The 10,240-nt window shown below is 33.8% G+C and overlaps 1 protein-coding gene across 4 annotated transcripts in view; it reads left to right on the top strand.

Annotated features, from left to right (window-relative positions):
• Window positions 1-1,440: 1,440 nt before the first annotated feature.
• Window positions 1,441-10,240, top strand: part of Tinc (transmembrane protein tincar) — a 122,972-nt gene continuing 114,172 nt past the window's right edge. For all 4 annotated transcript variants that reach the window (XM_083051093.1, XM_083051254.1, XM_083051009.1 and 1 more), the window contains exon 1: window positions 1,441-2,240. The gene's annotated coding sequence lies outside the window, so the exon portion shown is untranslated. The remainder of the gene's footprint in view (window positions 2,241-10,240) is intronic.

Here is a 10,240-nt window from a genome sequence, read left to right as displayed (position 1 = left end):
TAAACTTTAGAAATTGATTCCAGACTTATAAAAAGTTTTCTTTTCTTGAAACAAATTGAGAAAGTTATAAACGTGAACCTGAGAAACACAGTCAAGCGACAGATAAAATCAGAATTTTAGATACGATGATAAGTCGAGAAGTGAGAAAAACTGATTTTCATTTGATTTCGAAGCAGGAAAAAATGAATATCTTCGCTAAAGTAATATTATATTGTACTGTGCACTTTGCATCCGATAATGTCAGAGGAATAATAGAAATAGGCAAATGAGTAATAATCGGATAATTAGATTTCTGAGGAAATATTTTTTGGTAAAAGGCTTCCCCATATATATATACATATATACTCGACAATAATGAAAGATTCTTATGATTAGTTCTAAGAAATTTCAATAATGAATATCTTTATGTTATTAATTTATTTACTGTTGCACTGAGAGAAAGAAAGTTGTTAACTAAATAATTTAACTAAATCGTTCAACTAATTATTATTTTGTTAATTGAATATATAGTAAGTATTTAAGTCAAATACACGTTATATTAGATTTAATATGTTTTGTATATAATTTAAATATATTTCTATATATTCAATCAGCAAAATAATTTAACTGAATGATTTAATCAAGTTAACATTTTTTTTCTTATTGTCAGTGTGAATAAATATAGTGTGAATTTATAGCATCTCTGTATATACATATATAATTTATTATATATATATATATATTTTATTTATTTATATAATATATATAGATATTTTTTACAAAAAGAAGAGATGCGTCAAATTATAATGCATAATTCTATTGCTTGCAATCACTCAATAGTATCAATTAATCAAGTATTGTTATCCAACTGCATTCATTATTCATTTTTAGTCCTCGATGAATATATATTACATATTTCGAAGTGCCGCAGTATCTAGAAGGTCTCGAAGGTATTTAACGCGTCACAATCTATTTTGACAAGAAATCCATTCTCGTCATATTATCATGAATTGCTAAACGTATACCGAAATGAGAAAACAATCTAAAATATTGATACTTTTTCTTAGTTAGATAATATTAAATATTATAAATATCGACATTATATCGCAATACTTTGTTATAAAATAACATTTTTTGATAGCGCTGCTACTTATGACAATCGTGAAAGAAAAAGTAAAAACTTGCTAACATCGAAAGTAAAATAATGAGAGAATCTCCGAGAGTCCAGGAGATTTCTCTCATTATCAGTATCGAAATCAAACGCATCGATACTTGATACAGACCCAGCATCCTTAGATATCTCTCCCTAGGCACAGATCTCTCATCTGAAGAGAATCCCTGCTGCTCTGGACGAGTGGTGGGGGTAGACCAATCGGGAGCTGGGCCAATCAAGCGAGCGCGACGCGCGGCGTAGAGGCGCGCAGGTTCCGAGCCGCCGGGCAACTTCAGAGCGAGCGTGGACGTCCGCCGAGGCACAGCTCTCGGCAATTTCGTTTGTATTTTCGGCGTTACAATTGTGTGCTTGGCATCGCGGCTCGTTTTTTTTCGCGGGACGATCGCGCCACGCTCGCGCGCGAGTGTTCATCGGTCGGTCGATTTTCGCTTTCCGCATCCGTCCCATTCTCCTTCCCCCTTTTTCCTCCCCCAGTGAGAAACGCAACGCGATATCCGGCGCGCGCTGTCCATCTTTCCGAAGTGGAGCAGCGACGAAATTGTGGTGAGAAAGAAAGAACGATTCACGCATTCCGATTACGCAGAATTTCGACACGAAACCGACGCGAAGTAAGGAGAGAACAGAACATCGCTGCGATCCATCTCGATCCAACTTCACCTCGCAGTGACGTAACATTGCAAATGTCGAACGCAGTGATGTGCGTGCTGGTGGTGGAATTGTGAGAATAGAGTGTGTTATTTCGAAGAAGTTGAACAGAACCGAGCACATAACAGCGTGATCGCGATATTCGATTATGTGGTGAATTTGAAATCGCGAGCTCGTTGATTCGTATTGTCGCGTCACCGACACAGGCTCACACGAAGTCGTGGAATGTAAATACGCGCGTAAAGTCGTGGATTGTAAATACACGCGCCCGCGCCGCGTTGTTGTGTTGCCGTATTTATTGTAGTTATCATCGACGGTGGAATCGGAATTATTCTCAGTCATGATTTGAAGTGCTTCTCGACAATTTGACTTTCTCCACGTCTCACGTGAAGGCGGCATCGAAGGAACATCTTTGAGATTTCTGCGATCGAGAGAGAGATATGTAAGAATCGTTATTATAATGCCTATATCTATAAGACATCCTAAAATGATTTATTTTCAATAATAGATTCTTGATAAATTTGAAGCCGAATTTTATTAGAATCTTTTAATATTTAAATATAAATATCTTGATAAAAATATTACAATTAGAATTATCAAAAATTAAACTATATATAAACTATACATAATTAAACTATATATAAATGTGAACGCATAATGGGATTTTTATATATTTAATCAATATCTAAAAAAATTAATTTATAAAATGCTATTTTTTCGATTATTTCGATTATTAGATGCTCCAATATGCAAAAATATTAATGTTGCAATACTGAAAGAACACGGCTTTGAATCGATTAAAAATTCTATTATTATTGATGTCTATTATCACCGGAAAGGAGATTGTATTTTATGCAAAATTTTAAATTTATCACAAATATATTTCTTATCTCAAATTTTTACTAACATAAAAAATCAATTTCGAAGTCATCACCAAATTTTTGGTTGAAATATTTATGTTTTTACATATGATACAATACGTAAATCGCTCGAAAATTTTGTTTTATAAGGAGAATAATATAATAGAAATTGTTAGATATAGGTATACTGCATGAAATAATGAATAATGAGTGTACAAGTTAACGATATCTGATTTTTAATAATCAAATTTTTAATGTCATTATATGTGATATTAAATATAGTGATATTAAAAATAATCACGTGTTTATTATATAAATTATGCAATTTATTATGTCATGTAACAATATTATTGAAAAAGCAAAAATTTCTTATCAGTGGTTTGCGTATTTGGCTGTATGTTAATTTCGAAAATTCGATTTATTTAGAATTGAAAGAATTTTGTTCGAATCTCAATGGTTAAAAATTTTTGTCAAATACCCGAATTTCGTGCACAATGTCCGCAACGAATGAGAGACAGATGTATGCGAGATCTACGGGTCTCTCGCAGAGACAATACGAAAATATTGACGAATTGTAGAGTGCAGCGAACCCATCTGGCGTTGCACGGTCTGCACATATGCTTGTTTACATTTTCGAATTTATTTGGCTCAAGAAATGTTTGCTTAGTGAGCGCTATACGTGATAAAACATGCAAATGGTTTTTTCCAAATATCGTCTGCGATGCGACGATATCAATTCTTCTTTTTTTTTTAATCCAGCCTAATTGAGTAAAAAGAGGATTGTATAAAATGTCGCAAACTTTAAATACACCCGATCAGCATGCGGAGCACATCCGATTGCGAAATATTCATGACCACATTCACGGCTGAGTCATTTAATTCGTTCACAAAGGCTTACGCATACAAAGAATAAATTTCAAACACAATATAGTGCAGTTGCAATGTATTGTGATGTTAGTGTTATTAAAAACATTAGAAACCAGTGGATTATTAACTGCATGATCTATATAAGATTTTAATCAGCACTGATCCACATAGACCATACGTGTATCTCAAGATATGATTGTACATCACGTGATATTTGGAAAGCATATCTATTATAGAACGATTTTATTATTCAATACTGAAAATAATTCTTGAATATAATTGGACAAAAATAACTTACTACATTAATTTTTTATCTTCAATTTTAAATATTTACTTAATAAAGAATCACCTATAATATACAAAGCGTATCTAATAATATTAAAGATAAAATATCTTTATATTACGATATATTCAATAGTGAAGTAATCTAAAAAGATTTTATATCGATTTTATTTTTATATATCAATAAAATAACGAACGCAATTATTTATGAGGCTATTATTGCGCGCTTTCCAACATTTTCGACAATGAAAGAGCTAAATTGCGAGAACTATTATTAATGAGACTCATATAGTGCAATATTTACTTTTAATGAAACGTGCTAAACGTTCGCCTATCTCGTTACTTTTTACCAGGCTTTTTGTACACTTACACACATTTGATGCCGCAGACCATTGGGGATCGACGTAATTGAGATCGATCGGTTCGGGATTGGGTTTGTCGAGCGCGAGACAACGACGATAGGGTTATTCGCACGCGCACACGTGTCGCACGAGCCTATTCTAGGAAGAAGGATTATTGCGCTTCTCCTAGAAAGGCGAGAGAGTCTAAGGGAGACCCTACGAGCGCGTGTTTCCAAATCACACACAACGGTCCCGTTGTCCTCTTATCCCGATTTAGATCCACTGTATGACGCATACGCGTTTCGTCACTGTAAACAGCCTGAATCTCGTTATTGTGCCGCCTCGTAATTGTGAGAAACTAAGAACGTCTAAGCTCAGCTTGCATCAATGTAACGATAGTTCATTGAATGAACTTGTGTCGAGTGCACCACACATTTATAGAAATATCTCGATTGATTATTTTAGATTTGTTATCTTGAACGAGAACCGGCTATTTACGTGTTTCGTAGTTATCAGTTTCATATAGTAATATAAAACGAACGAAAAAAAACATTTTAAAAATAATATATTGAATTTTAGAAGAGTATAATTTTTTAAGACTCGTTACCAATCTTTTTATGAAATTTTATAAAAATGTTAATTTTTTTCGTGACATGTTTCCCCTAAATAATATTTACTTTTACAATTTTGACAAATTAGAAATTTAATTCAATTATTGAAATAATTGTTGAAATATTGAGTGTTTCGATCTTTATTTTCGGTTGGAAAGCAATTTGCTTCGATTACGTGAAAAACGGTATTACATGCATTTCGGAAATACGTTGCCGTGCTATCATACATCGCTCGTTCCCAGAGGTAGTCGACCCGGCGAAAGTGAGTAACCCTCATCACGCATGCTCTCCAACCCCGATATCATAAGATACTTGAATGAGGGGTAGATGATAGAGAGTGTCCGTGTTTCACCTCCCTGTGGATAATATTTACCGTCCTTTTCTCCTATCTCGGCATACATGAGCGCACACACGACACTCCGGCTTGTTGATAGGTGGATTTTTTACCGCTACTTATATACATATTCGAAGGGCTGAAAGTCTGATGGTTCGTTTCATGCGCCACGCCTTTCTTCGAAAGGCGGCTTCCTGAATATGGGAATTACAGCCTCATCCTAGAGGACGCCTGGCATTCTGCAGATACGCGGAGCATCTGGCTTTTTGCACCAAAGTTCATAAAACTTGGACGCGCTCTCAGCCGTTAACTCTTGAATATTTTCCAACTCCATTCGAAATCACTCGACATCTCAAATCATACTAAATACAAATGTTTTGCACGAAATCATATAATACAAAGAAATATATATTTTATATTTCGTTCTCTCATTTTATTAATAATTTTATGAAGGAAAGTATCGTTTGTTTTTAATTGTCGTGGGACGATTTATAAGGAATTATAAACAAATTCACTTTGCTCACCTTGTTCTGTTGCGTGTCAGGTGAAATTGTACGCGTGAAATTAGAATCAGACAAGCTCTTGGTGTATCGCATTAAAGTTATGTAAGCTGTATAATTCATGGCCGTGGGCAGGAGAACTAATCGATATCGTCTTACAGAATGTATTTACCAACTTCAAACGTGACACGAAAACAGATTGACGTTACGAATGTAACGTCTAAATAAAATCCAGAGAAGCTCCCATCTCTTGTCTTTATACGTGTGTCACGACGGATGTAGGTTATGACTTCATATCCTGTTCGTTGAAGCCGTTCCTTTCGCGATGAGATTCGATTGAACGCTTCCTCCATCGATTTTCTGTCTTTCATATTTTCAAAATTATATTTTTCATCTTGGCGACACGTAGCAAATTAATGGCACTATAGCGAAATCATATCACATCAATTTTAGCAGAAAAAAAAATTAAATATAATTTTATATAATTTTATACAATATTATTTCGCATAATTATATGATATTCGATGATAATTTTTTACGAAGAAAACCTGCATTGTCTAACGCAACTAATTATATAAAAAGAGTCAATTTAGTCTGTCATTTAATGACATACATATTCTTCTCCTTACTAATTAATGCTAAAGTGTTATCGAACTAGGAAGTATTGAAGTTAATTTGCGTTATCTTAGCTGCGCAGACTAGAGGAAAAGTTTAAGGAAATTTAATCTCACTTTACGCGGAAAGAAAGGAGAGTCGGAACCGTGGAGAGACAGGAAATTTTTCGTGTCTAAAATACATACTGATTCTTAAGCTTGATATCTGCTGATCTTGCGAATCTAAAAGGATATGAGCAGGATATCGTCGGAATAGTTTAGATAGTTTAATGTAATTGATATTGAATGAGATATGCTTGCTCTTGAAAAGTTCTCACTTTTGTGACAACGCAGAACTCGTAAAGAGAATGTTTTTACTACAGTAACGAATTTGTTATCGTAAAGTTTACGACACTCTTTAGCAAATTAACATTTGTTGTCAAAATTTTTAGCTTATATTTTATTAATATATACGATGAGAAATTACCGGTAATAAATATGTGATAATTTTTGAAGATACAAACGCGGTATAAACATAAGGTGGAATATTTATTATAAAAATTATGCAATATCAGTTTTCACTTTTTTCTACACGGTAAATCAAAGTTAATTTTTCATAGATTTTAATTTCTTATATGCTTTTCAAATATTAATTAGGATTTTACGTGCAAGCATTGCATGACATAAATAAAACATTTTTATACATATAATAATTGCAAAGTAATATATTTGTAGAAGAACTCTTTCATAAAAGAGCTATTCGGGATTTATTTATCGTGAATGAAATCGGCAAAAGAAAAAAAGTAGCACCATTCATAAATTATTTATATTTATTCGATTTCATTGAAACAAATCGATTCAGATTTGTAATTAGCTTGGCTGAGAGTGAATTATCATGAATTATTTACAATTTATCTACTACTTTTCGTACATCCTGAAAATAGATTCGCATGCGGAAAATTCTCTTAACATAAACTTGACATAGCATTCTTCTTCTTATAAGACTTTTTTTATAAACAATTATCATTGCGTGAACCGCGACACCGCAATTTTTGTGATATTTGTTAATCCCACTCCAATAAAATAATACACATCGAATCGATTCGGACTTGCATTCATTAAGCTTTGATCTTAAGTCTAGTAATGGCATATTAAAGATGATGTTCTCGATGAGGCTCGGCTGAGCGAATAAAGTGTCTTTTACGTCACGCTATCCCGCCCCCGTCGTGCATATGCTGAAAGGGAACGTACTTATAACAATAAACGGTATTATATTCTTCCCAGTTGTGTGTGTAGTCTGGTAAGCAATGGGCGTGGCGCGAACCGCGGTATCGGCTTTTGTGTTACGGCGCACGTACTCTCTCTCTCTCTCGCTTGCCTTTTGTTGCACATGTAGTAAGCCGTTCCGGATACCCCGGTGCGCCGATCGTATCCAAGACGGAAGAGAAGCTGCGTGAAAGAGAACCGCCCAAGACATATCGAGGGAATAATGAAGGTCCGAAGGGTGAGGGAGGGAGGAATATTATACCGGCGTATATCGACCACGTGTGTTATTTTCTCGATTATTGCGAGCCCACGATCGGCAGTTGTTGCATCGCGATTGTGTCACTTGGCGGTACCGCGGTCCACATGTTATTGTCTTGCTCGCGTCAATGTCCTGCGTGTTCCCCTTTTCCTTCCTTTTCCCTTTTCTTTTTCATTCCGTAAACCGTTTCCATTTGGGATGCGGAATCAACATGAGAATATACACGCAACGAAACGTACGCGATTTTATGAATTGTCGTTAGCACACACACATTTATTGTATTTTTTTTTTGTAATTATTTCTGTTTCTCATACGATGATATTAAATCTGTAGAAAAAATTTAAGATATTATTTCCGATTCAATCAAATTTAAAACAAATATCTTTTACAAAATATAAATTAGATAAAACATAAATGTCCAGTTTATCTGCATGTCAAATCTTATTATAATGAAATATTACTATGACATTAAATATTAACGATTAAATATTAATAATAAACATTAACGTAGATATTAACACCTATATTGTACATCTTTAATATTTTATCAATGATTTATATATTGCTCGGTACTGTATGCCCAAATTATTCGTTATTTTTCTTAATGCCTAGCTACTGACAATGAGTGTGAAACGTGATATAACGTTTGTTAGTTCTGGATAGTGAACATCTGAATTTATGAAACTCGATATTAACTCCGCGTTTCGTTGTTGACGCAAATTCGAGAACTCGAGGGAACGAAACGCGTTTGTAACAATCGATAATCGGTTTTACACAAATTTTACGGCGATTTATCGCACTAAACAGAAGCGCAGAGCGTAGTGCATTGGCCGGAACAATCGGAGAGCGAGGCTGTTCGGAGCGTAATTAAAACGCAGTAAATTTTAGCGCGCGCACCGAGCGAAATACTCGAATGTTTCGTACGACCTCGCGTATCGATCTTCCCCCGCTCATTGTCGGCGATTAATTGCACAGCAGAATCTCCTAGTATCTATACAATCGCAGATATGTAATTTAATCAACGAATTCGTCACATGTCGTGCTATAGTTATTATGGTGGTTATGTGTCGACAATTCATAATAGTCATCTCGTGTTAATTCTAATTTTCGGATACCTTATTAATTTTATTGATATATTCCAGATCCTATCAGATTGTGTTTTAGTTTCTTCACAGTTGAAAAATTTGTGTTTAACAAATATCACCTGTCTCAAACAGTCCACAGAAATTTTTGTGTTAATTTAACATAATACGGATATGTTAAATGGTTACACGAATATTGTGTTAATATTTTAACATAAAATAAATGCAAACTTCAAATAAACTTAAAATAAATTTTGTGTAAAATTAACAATTAGTTTTAATGTAAAAATTATCTAAAAAAATTGTTAATTTTACATTTTATCACCCCCACTTATATTATAAAGTAAAATTAACACTTTTTTCTGTAAATTTTAACAGATAAATCTTGTCACTAATAATACGGAACATATTTATTGTGTAAAATTAAAAATAGATATACATTGTGTTATTTTTACACTTTTTTTTAGTTGTTTTAATAATTTAACATTTGAGTCCAATTAACATAACAGCAATATGTTAAATTAACACATGAATGTGTTAAATATTTAACACAAAAATTTTAACGGGGACCGTTTTTAACAAGAAAACACAAATTTCCCAACTGTGTTTTAATACTTGATATTTATATATAATTGCAGATAGATTGTGTAAAGATAGCAATTTTGCTTTCCACAATTTTATTTATGCAAGCAAATTAATCGCTCTGTTTCGCATTATACATTTTTTACGAGATTAACTGCACTTATGTTTCATAAACTTATTATGCTTAGCTATTGATACGATGTGGTTTATTAGTAAAACAAAAGTTATGAATCGGCAGGAGAGAATAAAGAGAAATCGCGTTTCTCGTATGATATCAATTTTCTACGTTTGTCAGATTATATTTTCGATTGCATTCACACGTATACACGCACACAGAGTTTAATCGAGACGATTTTGCAGTCGCAGTTGTACGCGACGTGTTTAATGCAAAGCTGAGGAAAATCGGATTTCAACGCGTAACGCGTGTATAGAAAATCTTTCGAAACGATTGAAACGCACGTTCGATATTGGTCGTGCACAAAAAAATCTGTATGCGAGTATCGTAGGTAAATGCAGTGATCAGAGGAGGACCGTGCAGATGTATGCACGAGGCGAGAGAACGAAGAGCCGGTCTTCGGAGGAACACCTGCTCCACAGGTATGCGATCTTCTTTACTGTTCTTCGCGCCTGTTTTTTTGCTGCATATAGTATATCTTGCAACATTCTTTCTTTCTCTTTTAAGACTGACGATAATTGAAAAGTCAAATTCGACATTTACAAAGAAAGTCATGAAGATTGAGAGGAACAGGGGGGAGGCAGTTTTACAACGCATCGAATTAAATTTATTCATGTATCGATATAATTATTCGATAATTTATAAATTCTTTAATTTCTTCTCGAGTGGCTTAAGGAAAAAGAAATAATA

Source organism: Prenolepis imparis, unplaced genomic scaffold (genome assembly GCF_030444845.1).
Source record: "Prenolepis imparis isolate NDT839.2.m4 unplaced genomic scaffold, iyPreImpa1.0 SCAF_1, whole genome shotgun sequence".
Lineage (NCBI taxonomy): Eukaryota > Metazoa > Arthropoda > Insecta > Hymenoptera > Formicidae > Prenolepis > Prenolepis imparis.
Note: the sequence above shows the minus strand (reverse complement) of the source record. Positions and strands in the feature narration are given on the sequence as shown.